Genomic DNA, 15,882 nt, shown 5'->3' with positions numbered 1-15,882 from the left:
TATTTTGTCTAATAAATGTTTAAACTGTTAAAAAATGTGTTATAGTCCCTGATTTTTTTGAATAATTTTGCGTATTGACGACATAGACAGACTCCACTTCCTGCATTTTTTCCTTTTGTCTTCAACTTTTCTTCACAAACTGCCACTTGACTGGTCTACAAGTTACAACCCTGATGAACATTTACCAAGGGTACTATCCCACCAGCCAAACTATTCAACGGAAAATAAACCCGACGTTTTCACTTTAAGTTCGAAAAATGACACAAAACCGATTGTCTTGAGAGCGACGAGCGGAGCTGCTAATGACATGAATATACAAACACTAGCACTGATGCAGGGTACATTTAACAGGGAGGAACAGGGGAACAGCTTCTGGGACTAGTTAGCCAGCAGGCAGCAGAAGGCTAAATATGCCGCGGATGCTAGCGTGAACTGCATAAATGGGCCACTAGTGTCTGAATAGTAAACAGTGTGAGTGAGCTGTCAGAGTCAGACTTTTTTAATGGCTTTTGTGAGATAGAGTTGTCTGTTTAGGAATGCAATGGGGAAACTTGAAGCCCTGCTGTGTAACCTATTAGCCAAAAATAGACTAAAACAAAAGTGTGTTTTTATTGCACTGAAAAACATTTGACATGAATCTTTACTCTGAGTGGGCTTGCATCTCCACAAACCTGGCTCTTACTTGGTCGGGATGTCCTTTGGTTATAATATTCCACAGTACGGCTTGGACTATATCTATGGCATGCAGAATTCCATGGAAATATAACGTACTATTGAAGTAGATTGTGCTTTGGAAGTGCCTTCTATTTCCGTGGAATTATGCAGGTCGAAGCCCACCGCCAGAAAGTTACGTGGTGTTGCTTTAAAGCGCCCATATCATGCTATTTTCTCATCAGTGTTATAATGTTGTTTCTTCATCACAAACAGACCTGGAGTTGTGTTTTGTTTCATTCACACATGTTTAACACACAAACAAACCTGCATTTTTAGGCTGAGTTCTTCTCTCAAACAGAAAACACTCTGTTCCACCTTGTGATGTCATGGTGTAATACAGGAAGTGCTCCACTGTGTTTTTAAACTCCATGCACCTTCACTAGAATCATTTGGATAATTTCAGCCCTGGACTTGCCAATCTGTACTGAACTAAAAGTAAGGTAGGGTTGAAAACTACCACTTCCTGACATCACAAGGTGGAACAGAGTATTTTGCCACTTGCCTGTTTCCATGGAGATGCTGTACTGATAATATTTGTGTAATCCCTCAGTCGTCCAGGTATGATTCATAATATGATCCTGCTTTATGTCCAGTTGACAGATTTGAATTTTTCTTTCACTATGTAATGAGAATACCTTGAAAAACATGAATTCTTATGTGAGCAGAATCACCTTTTCACAGATCTAACTGGTAACTTTACCTGATAGCATCCATTTTCTTGATAAGATTGTGAGCTTTAAGCCATGTTATAATGTTGCTACCTCCTCAAAAACATACCTGGAGTTTTGTTTATTTTAATTCACACATGTTTGAGTAACACTTTATTAGTCTGTAACATCTCCAACGCTCAAAACGCCCTGTTCCACCTTGTGATGTCATGAAGTGGTAGTTTTCAACAGCTACTTTTTACCTTTAGTTCAGTAGAGATTGTCAATTCTAGGACTCAAATCATCCAAATGATTCTAGTGAAGATGTATGGAGTATAAAAACACAGTGGAGCACTTCCTGTATTACCTCATGACATCACAAGGTGGAACAGAGTGTTTTTTTGTTTGAGAGAAGAACTCAGCCTAAATATGCAGGTTTGTGAGTTAAACATGTGAATTGAAACGAAACACAACTCCAGGTCTGTTTGTGATGAGGAAACAACTTAAAAACACAGATCAGAAAATAGTGTAATACGAGCCCTTTAATGCCGTAATGTGGACCATTCCAGACATACCAACAACATCTCCATGGAGACGAGACACGTGGCAGACCGTGACCATAATTACGTTGTCCTTTCTTTCTATAAACTGACAAAATACCTCCCCACACATTTTTCTTTTACATTTTTACACTTATGTTTAACCAGGACTCATTTATAGAAAACTGTTGCCTGGTCTCGCCGCACTTCCTCTTGAACATCTCCAGACCACATAAAGACTACTGCGTCGGCACTTGTGGGTTGTTTTTCTGAAGATGGCGTCCTAATCCGCGTAATTCACTGTGAAATCTGATTTGTGGCGACAATACAGAAGTGCGATAAGGCAGATTGTGGCTGGCACTGGGAGCACAGCACGGGTATTAATTACGACGCCTGCGAAGAAATAAAGTTCATGTTCAGAATGTTCTATTTATGGTCCGAAGGAACAGTTTTTCTATTTTTTCTCAGATTTTTTTTTACACAAGGAAGAAAAAAAGCTGCTCATTACATCATCACGAGTTAATAATAACAATAATTTAAAAAAAAACAACACCTCAGAATGTAAGACTTTTGCCAGACTTGTAAAACACTTGACTGCTCAGATAAATAGTTGTGAATAAACTGTGCTAACCTTGTTTTAGAGGCTGCTGTCTTCCGTTTAGCGCTTTCTGCTATTGTAATTATCGCAGGTACTGTTAATACCAGTGGTGGAACATAACAAAGTAAAAGTAGTAAAGTATTGTACTTAAAAGTCCGATACTACGCAAAACTGACTCTTGTGAGCTTTAAACCATGTTAGTTTTCAAGTTAACAGCTACTTTTTTTATCTTTTGTTCAGTTGAGATGAGTAATTTCAGGGCTGAAATTATCCAAATGATTCTAGTGAAAGTGTTTGGAGTTTTAAAAACACAATGGAGCACTTCCTGTATAACTTCATGACATCACAAAGTGGAACTGAGTGATTTCTGTTTGAGAGAAGAACTTGGCTTAAATATGTGGGATTTGTTATGAGGAAACAACATAATAACATAAATCGGAAAATTGTGTAACATGGGCCTTTTAAGTAGATTTTTTCATGTGATACTTTTACCTTTGAGTATTTTTTGTAGCGGTGTCTGTACTTTTACTGCAAATACCAATTGTCTAGCCTCTCAGTGTCACACACGGACTTACTGTTGTGAATATAATACCACTAAGTACAACTCCATCGATACACAGCAACCATTAGTAGGGTTTAGTTCACATTGTACTTGCAGTATTTACATTTGCAGTAGTGGCATAAGAAATACTGCATCTACTCCTATTGTGTTGCCTTTAAGGCATTTTGTTTAATAAATAAGTTAATAAATGTAAAATGTATTAAAAAGCTAAAATAAGGGTTCTATAATAATTCATAAATTTTTTGCATAATTATTTCATTATTGATTGTAGTTTAGATTAAAAAAATATTGTGGGATATTTCCACATCAATATTCCCATGCAATATTTAATACAGTGCAATATTTATCACAGTGCAATACTTGATCAAGTGCAGTATGTGACTGCAGTATTTACTACTGGGTAATTGTAAATTTGGTTTGACTGAGAGTTGTAGTCTGGGGTGTTTTAATGTCTGGAGAGTGAGTTGTTTTTAATCTCACTGTGCATGTGTATGGTGTTGTACATGTGTAAGAGCCGATTTAGCAGGAACTACAACAGGTGAGATGGTTTATGCTGTTAAACATAAACTCTTACATATAAAAATGTATGTCTCAAGCTAGCTAGCATTAGCCAACAGTCACGCTCACCTTTTTGTTGAAAATCAAACTCCTAAACAGGACCATGAACACGCGGATTAATCAGACAATTTATTTATTTGTTTACTTTTGAATTTTCAGACAATCTTGAAAAAAATAAAAAAAAATAAAAAATGTGCACAGTGTGTCTCCATGGTAACCGCTGAACATTCCACCATAGAGGCACATGTAGAACACTCCCACTGTCACCACACAGAATCATGTATCATGTATTTGTACATATGTGCGTCTCCGGGTAGCCATGCCTGCTTCTTTATAGTGATTTTTGGTTTCTATTTTTGCTTGGAAATCATTTATAAATTTTAACAGTCTAGTTCTTTCTTTTTTTGTGCATGCTCTTGAGAGGCACTTTCATATAATAAAAGATGAGATTTTTCACCTTTTTTGGTCCTGATTCATGTTATTAAACCCCCTAATGACAACAAGTTGATTTTTTAAAATATGTTAATTATTATCTCACTAATTGCTTGGGCTTGTTTTTGTCGCTCTTGGGTCGCTCGTTTGGGGATTTTTTTCAAAGGTTTGGTCGCTTATTCCTCACTGAAAATCTGGCAACCCTGAGTTTTATATAATGGCACATACACAGCTACGTTCTTTCCACTCGTAGGATTATTATTGTTGGTATTTTCACAAACAAGTGGCATTCGTCTTTCATCTCTTCAGAATATGTGTTTAGCATGACGCATTTTCAGATAAAATCATACACTGCAAAACTCCTAGTACGATGAAATTTTCTCTTCAGTAAATGGCAAGACACTTTGACAACAATGCCCAACCTACGGCATGCTGGGAGCAGGAGGAGTGGCAGTTGACAGTTTTTTGTTCCCTGTATGAATAGCGTTTGATTGAACCTCAAATAAGAAAGATATTTGTTATGCCTTTTGACTGGAATGCTTTGACTTCTGCTGCAACCTAAAATCAAAGGCACCACTGGGCGACAAGTATAGAGCTTTCAGTTGATGTGCCGCCTACATTCTGTTTCAACAGTTTAAGATAACGCAAACCACAAGGTAAATCTTGGCGTATAATTGATTTTTTGGAGCTTTCATCCATGTTATAATGTTGTTTCGTCATCAAAAACATGCTTGAATCACACCACCAACGTGTAGGCCAGTGGATGGGATCGCTCAACTAATGACGGATTTGAACCGCCAACCTTCGGATCAGTGGAAAAACACTCCGCACGCACTCCCTGAGCTACTATCATCCATGCATGTTTGAGTAATCTTGCGAGCCCTTTTTACGGTTAAAAGTCTGCGCCCACGCCTCTTAAACGACCGTACAAACAGTTTAACAAATATACAAAAGCATGACACTAAACAATACAATACAACTTCACAAACCTGATGTGATGTGCAGTAGTTTCATTAGGAGGATGCAGGGTTTGTGATTGTGCTGTGATAGTGCTCTGAAGGGGGCGTGACTTATCATGGAGAGCTGGGGACTCCTCAAATGAAACTGAAACTAATCAAACATTTTAATGTTGTTGTTTCCCAATATTTGAATATAGCATTTTTAAAAACAATAAAAGGTAAAATGGTGATGTACATATGTTACGTGTGAACTCTTTAAACGAGACGAATTACGTGTTGGTCTGACAGCGCGTGGATCATTGTTACATTTTGACTGTTTGACATTGCGCTAAACTTTGTAAAAGACACTGCAGCACTAAAATGGTTCATGCATGAATCATTTTAAAGCAGACATATTGTGCTTGGGTCTGCTATAAAGTTATAATCTGACATTTCCACATTGTAAATCACAATATTCATCTAAAACGACTTGATGGAAGAAATAAGTCGGCTAACTTCCGCATTAGAAAACTGCAGTGCCCAATGGGAGCTGACGTCAACGTTGTACCAAAATGACTAAGCAGCGCTGCCAAATCCTGCGCGTTTCACCGATTAAGAAAATGAAATTAGAGAACGATGTAAGTAAAGAACTGTGCGCAGTGAAAACAGGGGTTGATCGGCAAAATGGCGTCTTGAAAATAAGCGATTAAAGATTGCTCAAACATGCACGAATCGCTCCAAATACAACTTCGGGTGAGTAAATGTCATGGGGAAACGACTATAATGCGCTTAAAAGCTCTGAAAAGTCCATTTTGCAGAATAGGTCTGATTTAAAGACCACTGTGAGAGGGTTAAAGAGAAAAGAAAAGCACGATTACAGGAGTAAAAGGTCTTAAAGCTTCATTTTGCACAATATATCTCCTTTAATATTCACTCTTGTTTCAGGGCTAACTCAGTCGTTTGAAATGTTCTCTTCACCTCTCTGTCTCTCTCCTTCATCCCAGTTGATGTGGCTCTTATTTTCTCTCCCTCCCTTTCTTTCTTTCTTTCTTTCTTTCTTTCTGTCTTTCTCTTACTCCCTCTCTCTTCCCTCTCTCTTCTCTTCACCCATGTTTCTCTCTCCCTTCATCCTAGTTGATATAGCTCTCTCTTTCCCCCACTCTATTTCTCGCCCTTTCTCTCTCTCCTTTCTCTCCTCTCCTGTTTTTCCTCTCATTTTTTGAAACATTTTGAGGAAGTTTTAGCCTCAATTCCAGTTTCCTCTTTCTCTCTCTGTCTCTCTCTTTCTGTCTTCCACTCTATCGCCTCTCTCTTCTCCCCCACTCCCCCTCCTTTCTCTCTCCCTTCATCGAAACATTTTGAGGGAGTTTTAGCCTCAATTCCAGCTTCTTCTTTCTCTCTCAGTCTCCCTCACTCTTCTATTCCTCCAACCCCATTTGCTCTCTCTCCCTTCATCCCAGTTGATTTGGCCTTTGGTCTCTTTCACTCTCTCTTTCTCTCCCTCTTTCAGTCTCTGTCTTGCACTCTCTCTTCTCTTCTCTCCTCCCCTGCTCCCTCTCCTTTCTCTCTTTTCATCCCAGCTGATGTGGCCTTTGGTCTCTCTCTCTTCCTTCTCTTCTCTCCCTCATTCTTCTTTCTCTATCTCTCACTCTCTCTATCTCTCTTTCTCTGTGTCTGTCCTGTCTTTCTCTCTTTTTATCTTCTCTGTCTTCCTTCTCTTCTCTCCCTCATTCTTCTCTGACTTTTCTCTTCTCTCTTTCTCCTCTTTCTTTTCTCTTTCTCTCTTCGTCATTTGAAACATTTTGAGGGAGTTTGAGGAAACACACTCGGAAACTTGAAAACCTTAAGCCTCTTCATGTTGGTACAAAAGCTGATATGTTTTGATGTAATGTTGTATTGGTTTGTCTCTCTGCACCAAAACTCCGCACTTCCTCAATCACTCTTTCGCTCTTTTCTTTTCCTTTTGTTCAACTCTTCAGAGACTCCCAGTCAAACCTGATCCCACCTGATCCTCTGATTACACCAAGAACCAAAACACACACACACACACACACACAAGGCCAACTTTGGACCATCTCTCTTTTTGTCTCCGTCATTGTCTCTCTTTTGATTTCTCTTCTCTTCTTCCACACTCTTCTCTCTCCCTTCATCCCAGTTGATGTGGCATTTTGTCTCTTTCTCTCTCCGTCTCCCCCACTCTTCCCTCTCTATTCTCTTCCACCCTCCTTTCTCTCTTCCTTCATCCAAATTGATGTGACTCTTGGCCTCTTTCTCTTTCACTGTCTCTGTCACTCTCATTCTTCTCTTCTTCCAATGTCATTTCTCTCTCCCTTCATCCCCCATTCTCTGTCTCCCTCTCCTGTTTGTCTTTCATTCACTTTCTCTTTCTTTGCTCCCCCTCTCTCCACCCCCTTCCCTTTCTTTCCCCCTTCATCCCAGCTTATGTGTATTTGTCTCTTTTGTCTCTCCTTTGGTTTCTCTTCTCTTCTTCCATGCTCTTCTTCCTTCCCTCTCCCTTCAACCTAGTTGATGTAGCTTTTGGTCTCTCTCTTTCTCTCTTTTCCTCTCCCTTTGTCTCTCTCTCCTCTGTCCCCCTTCTCTTTCTCTCTCTCTTCATCCACGTTAATGAGGCATTGGTTTCTCGCGCTTCCCTCGCTCTTTCTTCTCCCTATCTCCCTATCTTCCCCCTCCTCTTTCCATCTCTCTTCATCCCTTCATCCCAGTTGATGTGGCGTTTCGTCTCTCTCTCTCTCTTCCTTGTCCCCCTCTCCTCTTTCTCTCTCCCTTCATCCCTTAATCCCAATTAATGTGGTGTTTGCTCTTTCATCAGTTCTGTCTCTTCTCTCCCTATTTCTCCTCTCTCTCTGTGTCTCTCTCTCCCTCCTCCCCCCTCCTCTTTCCCTCTCCCTTCATCCCTTCATCCCAGTTGATGTGATGTTTGCTCTTGCTCAGTTCCCTCTCTTCTCTCCCTCATTCTTCTCTCTCTCTCTATGTCTCTCTCCCCACCTCCCCTTTCCCTCCCCTTCATCCCTTCATCCCACTTAATGTGGTATTTGCTCTTGCTCAGTTCCCTCTCTTCTCTCGCTCTTTCTTCTCTCTCTTTCTGTGTCTGTCTCTCTCTCTCTTCCTCTCTCTCTTCTCCCATCTCCTCTTTTCCTCTCCCTTCATCCCAGTTGATGTGGTGTTTCCTCTCGCTCACTTCCCTCTCTCTTTCTTCTCTCTCTCCCATCCTCTCTCTTCTCCCCCCTCTGCTTTCGCTCCCCCTTCATCCCCTCATCCCAGTTGATGTGGTGTTTCCTCTCGCTCAGTTCCCTCTCTTCTCTCCCTCTTTCTTTTCTCTCTTCCTCTCCCTCCTCCCCCCTCCTCTTTCCCTCTCCCTTCATCCCTTCATCCCAGTTGATGTGATGTTTGCTCTTGCTCAGTTCCCTCTCTTCTCTCCCTCATTCTTCTCTCTCTCTCTATGTCTCTCTCCCCACCTCCCCTTTCCCTCCCCTTCATCCCTTCATCCCACTTAATGTGGTATTTGCTCTTGCTCAGTTCCCTCTCTTCTCTCGCTCTTTCTTCTCTCTTTCTGTGTCTGTCTCTCTCTCTCTTCCTCTCTCTCTTCTCCCCTCTCCTCTTTTCCTCTCCCTTCATCCCAGTTGATGTGGTGTTTCCTCTCGCTCACTTCCCTCTCTCTTTCTTCTCTCTCTCCCATCCTCTCTCTTCTCCCCCCTCTGCTTTCGCTCCCCCTTCATCCCCTCATCCCAGTTGATGTGGTGTTTCCTCTCGCTCAGTTCCCTCTCTTCTCTCCCTCTTTCTTTTCTCTCTTCCTCTCCCTCCTCCCCCCTCCTCTTTCCCTCTCCCTTCATCCCTCCACCCATGATCCCAGTTGATGTGGTGTTTCCTCTCGCTCAGTTCCCTCTCTTCTCTCCCTCTTTCTTTTCTCTCTTCCTCTCCCTCCTCCCCCCTCCTCTTTCCCTCTCCCTTCATCCCTGCACCCATCATCCCAGTTGATGTGGTGTTTCCTCTCGTGCAGATCCCTCTCTTCTCTCCCTCTTTCTTCTCCCCCCCTCCTCTTTCCCTCCCCTTCATCCCTTCATCCCTTCATCCAGTCTCTTGGCGTTGGCAGTGGGGTGGCATAAGCAGTTAACATCCTCTATGGTCCAACTTGTGCAGCCTGGCTTGAGAAATGGTCTGGCATTTCCAGATAGGCAGACACAGAGCGATGGAGTCACTCAAAGGGTTGTGAGGGGGGTTTTTATGCCTTTTTTCATGGCTTTTCTTGGGGCTAAATCATATTGTAGCTAAAGGGGGCGGGGGTAGTGGGGGGGCGGTGGACGGTGGGCACGGAGCTCGGCAGCGGAGTTGGGATGGGGGGACTTTTGTATAGAGAAGTATACTAGCACGTGCCAACATGTCTGCAGTTCCATGTAATTGGGTTTTCTGTTGGCTTGGGCGCATTGTCATTTCACTTGGATGATTGGGAAAAATGTCTGGAAATGTTGGATAATTTTCCATAAAATGAACATAGTCCATTTGGAAAAAAAAAAAAAAAAAAAAAGACAGGAATTAGACATGTTTTTGAGTTTGGAGTATCCTCTCACGTAAACTTAAGTTGCAAGCTAGCTAGCATTAGCAAGTTTTTAGCAGTTTTTCAGTTAGTTACTCTCACCGTTTTGTTGAAAATCAAATGTCTAAACAGGTCCATGAAAGCTTGGACTGCTCAAAGACTCCTAGAAATGTGTTGTTTAAATCCATTTGTATTTTTCCTGGAGTTAAAAAAAAAAGAAAAAAAAAAAAAGTGTTTGCTAATGTGTGCATTGTGTCTCCGTGTTAACTGCTCAACATTCCACCATAGAGATGCATGAAGAAAACCAGAGGGATGTCACTGCAAACAGTCAATATATTTGTACATATGTGCATCTCCGGGTTGCCATGTCTGCTTCTTTATAGTGATTTTGGGCTTCTATTTTTGCTCATTAATCGCTTGTAAATTTCAACATTCAGGTTGCTTTTTTTTTTTTTTTTTTGCATGCTCTTGAGAGGCACATTCACATAAAAAAGATGAGATTTTTCATCGTTTTTGGTCCTGATTCATGTTATTAGACCCACTAATGACAACAAGTTGATTTTTAAAAATATGTTAATTATTATCTCACTAATTTCTTCTTTCGAGGGCTTGTTTTTGTGGATCTTGGGTTGTTAGCTTTTGGGATTTTTTTCAAAGGTTTGGACGTTTATTGTTCGCTGAAAATCTGACAAACCTGAGTTAGATATAATGGTACATACACAGCTATATTGTTTCCAGTTTTATTATTATTGCGTGTATTTTCATGAACGAGTGACATTTGTCTTTCATCTCTTAAGAATATGTGCTTTTTATGACGTATTTCAAACTAAAATCATACACTGCAAAGTCTGGATGGGGGACTTTTGTATAGAAAAATAAACTAGCATAAACTTTTCCATGTAATTGCGTTATCCATTGGCTGGGGCGCATTGTCATTCCACTTGGAGTTGGGATGACTGGAATAAATGTCTGGAAATGTTGGATCATTTGTCGTGAAATGAACACAGCCCTTTTAGAATAAAAACAATTAGACAAGTTTTTGAGTTTGTAGCGTCTTTGTCAAAAACTTGTGCATGTAATTGTGTTGAATTTGTGCAGGTTCAGTAAGATAAAATAGAGCTTTGCTGGTTTCACAGTGGAGAAATTCGCTTGTAAATTGTTATGGAAGCTTTTAATACACGACAAAGTTCAGATAAGAGGAATTTTGCGCGCTTTTAAATAGTGCTTTTCCGTCTTCAAGGCTCTCAAAGCACTTTACATCTTGGATCCACTCACACTCTGGGTTAAGTGTCTTGTCCAAGAACACAACAACAGTATTCATCTGTGGAAGCTGGAATTACACTGCCAAACTGTGGGTTAGTAGATCTATGCCCTCAACCAATGATGTTCATGTCAAGAGCGGGATTCGAACCGCCAACCCTCTGATCACTGGTCAAACACACAAGTTACTGTCGCTCTTGTTCCTCTTCATTTCCAAGGTTAAAAGTCCCGCCCCCTCACTGGAATTATCACAGCTACCATTGTTTTTAGCTTCATACAAACTACTTTAAGTTCCAATGCGGCGGAAGATGCTGTCCTAGCGCCCTCTGCTGGCTTTTTGTATATGAAAATTCCATGCTAATTAAAGCTTTGAAGGTAGTATGAAAACATGTTTAGTTTCAAATCGAACTACAAAGAATTTCAAGGCTAAAGTGCTCAAAGTACTTTTAGAGGTTTCTGGGTTTAGTCCTGATGTAGACTTGGTTTGGTCCTGCTCTAGTCTTGGTTTAGTTTTGGTCCAGTCTAGATTTAATTCCTGATCTAGTTCAAGTTTAGCCCCAATTTTGATATGATTAAATGTGAACACGTCCATTGCACCTTTCATAAACTACTAAGATTGATTTGGATAGTAGCAGATATTGAATACCTCTCATAAAGTTACGCAATATAGTGATTTCAGGTCATAGACTGTATAAAGAAATGGACTAAGTGAATGTGACGTCATCCATAGCGTTCAGCTCCAGTCAAATGAAGCTATTTGAGGCTAGAGCAGTTACAGCGGTGAATTTCGAGCCAAGTGCCATATTTGGAATTCCGACCGCGAGTATCATAGCAACCAAAGAGCCAATCTGGAGCGAGGCTGTTGACGTTAGCACCTCTTCCCGCCCACACCGCTGGTTTAGCACAGAACGGGCGCTTAGCAATGCTGTCAATCAAACCTGTTGCTAAGACTAGCGGGAGCGACCACAGGGAAAAAAAGGCAGTTGATTTGTCTGTTATTAATGTTTATATCTTGATTTACGGACAGAATAGCGAAATAAAACGACCAGAATCGTGTAGAGCAGGTTAATCCGAACATTTTAAGAGCAAAATGACAAACCTGACAGCTGCAGTTTTTCAATAGAAAGTGAATTGGAACCAGAGCGCGGTAGCTAGCAGGTTAGCTATGTCCATTTATATATACAGTCTATGTTTCCTGCAGGCTTGGGGCTGACACAAACTTACCTCTGCTTCACTCCTTGTGGTAAAAGGGATTATTACACCCAAATTTATTCAGCTCAGTCAGAACAATTCTCCAAATTATCGAGCATGTGTTGTTTGCAGTCTGCACACTCAAAAATATTTATTCCTATGTATTATCCAGCCCTGCTTTGTCGCCAAGTTTTGAACAACCTACAGCATATGGTTTCGCAGTTTATAATTAGCAGTGTATAGGATAAAATGTGCTTTTAAATCTAAATATCCCTATAACTTTCACAATAAGGCTCGCCATCCCTTATGTGAGTATTTCTCTTGTTTTCGGGATGAGCAGATGTCTCTAGCACATATATTTGAAGTTCTATGGGGAGGTTTTTCTTCCCAATGACAGCAGCATGAGTTGTTCCCCTCGAAAAACACAGCTATTACTAATTAAGCGTGCTCTCCAAATGCTAGCTGGCGTAAACAGAAAAACAAAAGAAAAACAAGCTAGCAGTGTCATTAAGGGCTCATGGCGGATAGCGCAGGTTAGCTCCTCATTCTCATTAGATGGGATCAGTTCTTGACACCGGAGCGTGGCTAGCATACAACAGCGAGGAGGACAAGGAACTGGTAACTTCTTCACAAATTATATCCATCCCAGGCTGGCTTCTGTTCTACTCTTTTATACGTTGAAATTAAAGAAGGCAGATTGTGCTTGTGTCTGCTGTGTTGTTATAATCTATGACACCCGCGGATCATTGTTATATCCGTAGGACGGGCCGTCGCTTTGTTTTGATGATGTTTACGGTGACGTCAGCTCGCAATCAGACACTGCAGTCAGAGGATTTGGTTCTTTTATTAGCTAATTTTGGATGAATATTGTGATTTAAAATGTGCAAATTTTAACATAATGATCCACAGGTGTCAGATTATAACTATACAGCACACACAAGCACAATAGGTCTGCTTTAAGTCTACAGTTATTTATATTATCTTGATTGCATGGTCTCATACTCCTGTTGTTCTTTAACTTTGCATTGCAACACTGTAATTTCCCCATTGTGGGACAACTACAGATTTATCTCGTCTTAAAGCACAAAGAAAATCTTGGTTCATAAACTTTATTAAGAATGATTCAAGCTTACAAACTAGCTCATACCCAAACCCCTAACCCCTTATGTCAGGCATGCTCAATCTGTGGCTCAGGGACCAAATGTGGCTCTCTGACCAATTTTTCTTGGCCCTTAAGCTTCCAGGTGAATTGGCCCGTATTACCTTAAACATTTAATGTGTCCCATTGAGGATGTAAACATGAATAAAGGTCTAGTGGTTCAGTCTAACTTGTAATAATAATGCAGATTTGAAGTATTCACTGTATTGGTGACCAGTCTATGGCCCTCAATTGGTCCTCAGCTTTGTCTGTGTTTTTATATGTGGCCCTTAATGAGAAAAGTTTGGACATCCCTGACTTATGTTGTTACTAAGCTTGAATCATTCTTAATAAACAAAGTTAGGTCAAATAGTAGAGTGTTTGTCCACTGATCCAAACGTTGCCGGTTCGAATCCTGCTTTTGACATAAACATCATTGGTAGAGACGACAGACAGATCAATTGACCCACAGTTTGGCGATGCGGCTGCTCATCTGTATCATCGGTCCCTTTGACCACTACCAACACAAACACACCACGTTCATACTAGGTGGATGAAGTGTCTTGCCAACATGGTCCAAGCGGGAATCGATGCTCCGAGCTTCGGTGTAAGAGAATTCGAAGAAGAAATATTCTGCCTTGAAGTTGGAAAAAACGCACTTTGCTGTGTCATCCCCATAAATAAAAAAACAAAACATTAAGACATTTTTTTAGTTCATTAGTTCAAATGGTAGAGAGTTTGTCCATTGACCCACAGGTTGGCGGTGCGATTCCAGCTCCCACGGATGAATACTGCTGTTGTGTCCATGGGCAAGACACTTAAACCACCTCACCCCCAGTGTCTGCGTGCCCTCGTATGTGAAAGGGAGAGTGATTCGTTGATGTAAAGTGCTTTGAGTGCCTTGAAGGTGGAAAAGCGCCATATAAAAATGTGATCCTTTACCATTTACTTGCCTCTTCAAAACTATTATAACCGTTGATCTCTTGCAGCATATTTCCATCTTTCTTCCATTTTGAGCTGGTGTGGTGTATAATGCACATTGGTGTGTTGTGTGTTTATGTGTTTATATCCCGAGAATGGCAAACTGAATCTCATTTACAGTCCAAAGGGTCACTTATTGACTGCAGCTCCCTTCGCAGACAGGACGGAGGCTTAACAAGATTACTGTTATATATAGCCGGGGTAATGGGAGTCACTCTGGAGATTCGTCTGTCTCTGATTTGTGCGCTCCTCCTCATCCTCCAAACCAGGATTTTGGCCCAAATGCATTCTGGGTACAGTCGCTCTCCGCCGGGAATGTCCTGATGCATTACGGCTGCATCGGATCAATCAGTTTACCTCACCCCTTTCTCCCTTCTCCTCTCTCTCACCTCTGTCGACCCTGTCTTTGCCTTCTCCACCTCTCTTGGTTCTCTCTTCCCTCTCTCCTTTCCTTCCTTTCTCTCCCACCTCTATCTCCTGTGTGTCTGTTCTCTCTCCCTCTTTTTCCCCTCTCTAATCTTCTTCTCTCCCGTCTCTCTCCCTCCTCCCCCACTCTGACAGCATATCTTTTCCTCCTCCTCCTTCTACCCTTTCACACCCCCTCTCTGCCCTCTTCTACCCCCTCTCTCCCTGTACTTACCCTCTCTTACCACCTATCCCCCCCCCTTTCCTTTCTCTCTCTCTCTCTCATCTCTACCCCCTTTCTCTCACCCTCATATCTGTCTCTCTTCTTCTCCCTTCTGTCCTCTCCCCCTCATTTTCCCTTTTCTTTTTTTTGAAACATGGCAACGCACCATCTTTTAACTCCAGGTGGAACACAGCTGGAAATTAGCCAAAATGTGCCTTTTAAGACACCCAAAGCTGTTCACGGTGCATTATTCATTCACTCCACATCAGGCAGTGGTGATGGTGGTGGTGATGGTGGTGGTGATGGTGGTGCTATTGTAGCCACAGCTGCCTTGGAGCAGACTAACTGAAGAAAGTCTGCTCACCTGTGCCATCGGCTTTAAGTCTACAGTTAATTATATTATCTTGATTGCATGTTCTTATTCTCCTGCTGATCTTTAACTTTGGATTGCAACACTGTAATTCCACCATTGAGGGACAACTACAGGTTTATCTTGTCTTAAGTGTCTTGTCTTGACTTGATTCAAGAATGATTCAAACTTATAAACTAGATAATACCCAAACCACTAACCACTTATGTTTTTACTAAGCCGGACTTACTTAATAAACTTCTTCTTCAAGGCTGTAAATAGTGAAGTTATTATTGAGTTTTTCGAAGATGTTACCTGGCAACTTTAGTTCAGATGGTAAAGTGTTTGTCGACTGCTCCGATGGTTGGCGGTTTGAATCCTGCTCTTGACATAAACATCGTTGGTGCCATTGATCCCTTTGACCACTACCAACACACACCACGTTCATACTAGGTGGAGTTGCCTACGGATACAACTTGGTCCAAGCGGGAATCGATCCTGTGAGCTTTGGCGTAACAGAATTTGAAGAAGACATATTGTGCCTTGAAGTTGGAAAAGCGCACTTTGCTGTATCGTCCCCCCCACACCGCGTTCATACTACTGTCTTGCCTACGGATACAACTTGGTCCAAGCGGGAATCGATCCTCTGAGCTTCGATTTAAGAGAATTGGAAGAAGACATATTGTGCCTTGAAGTTGGAAAAGCACACTTTGCTGTGTCATCCCCATAAATAAAAAAACGTCAAGACACTTTTTTTGTCAATGAACACTAACTCCTTGAGACGATTCCTTATCC

Source organism: Periophthalmus magnuspinnatus, chromosome 19 (genome assembly GCF_009829125.3).
Source record: "Periophthalmus magnuspinnatus isolate fPerMag1 chromosome 19, fPerMag1.2.pri, whole genome shotgun sequence".
Lineage (NCBI taxonomy): Eukaryota > Metazoa > Chordata > Actinopteri > Gobiiformes > Gobiidae > Periophthalmus > Periophthalmus magnuspinnatus.
This window is presented reverse-complemented; position numbering follows the sequence as displayed.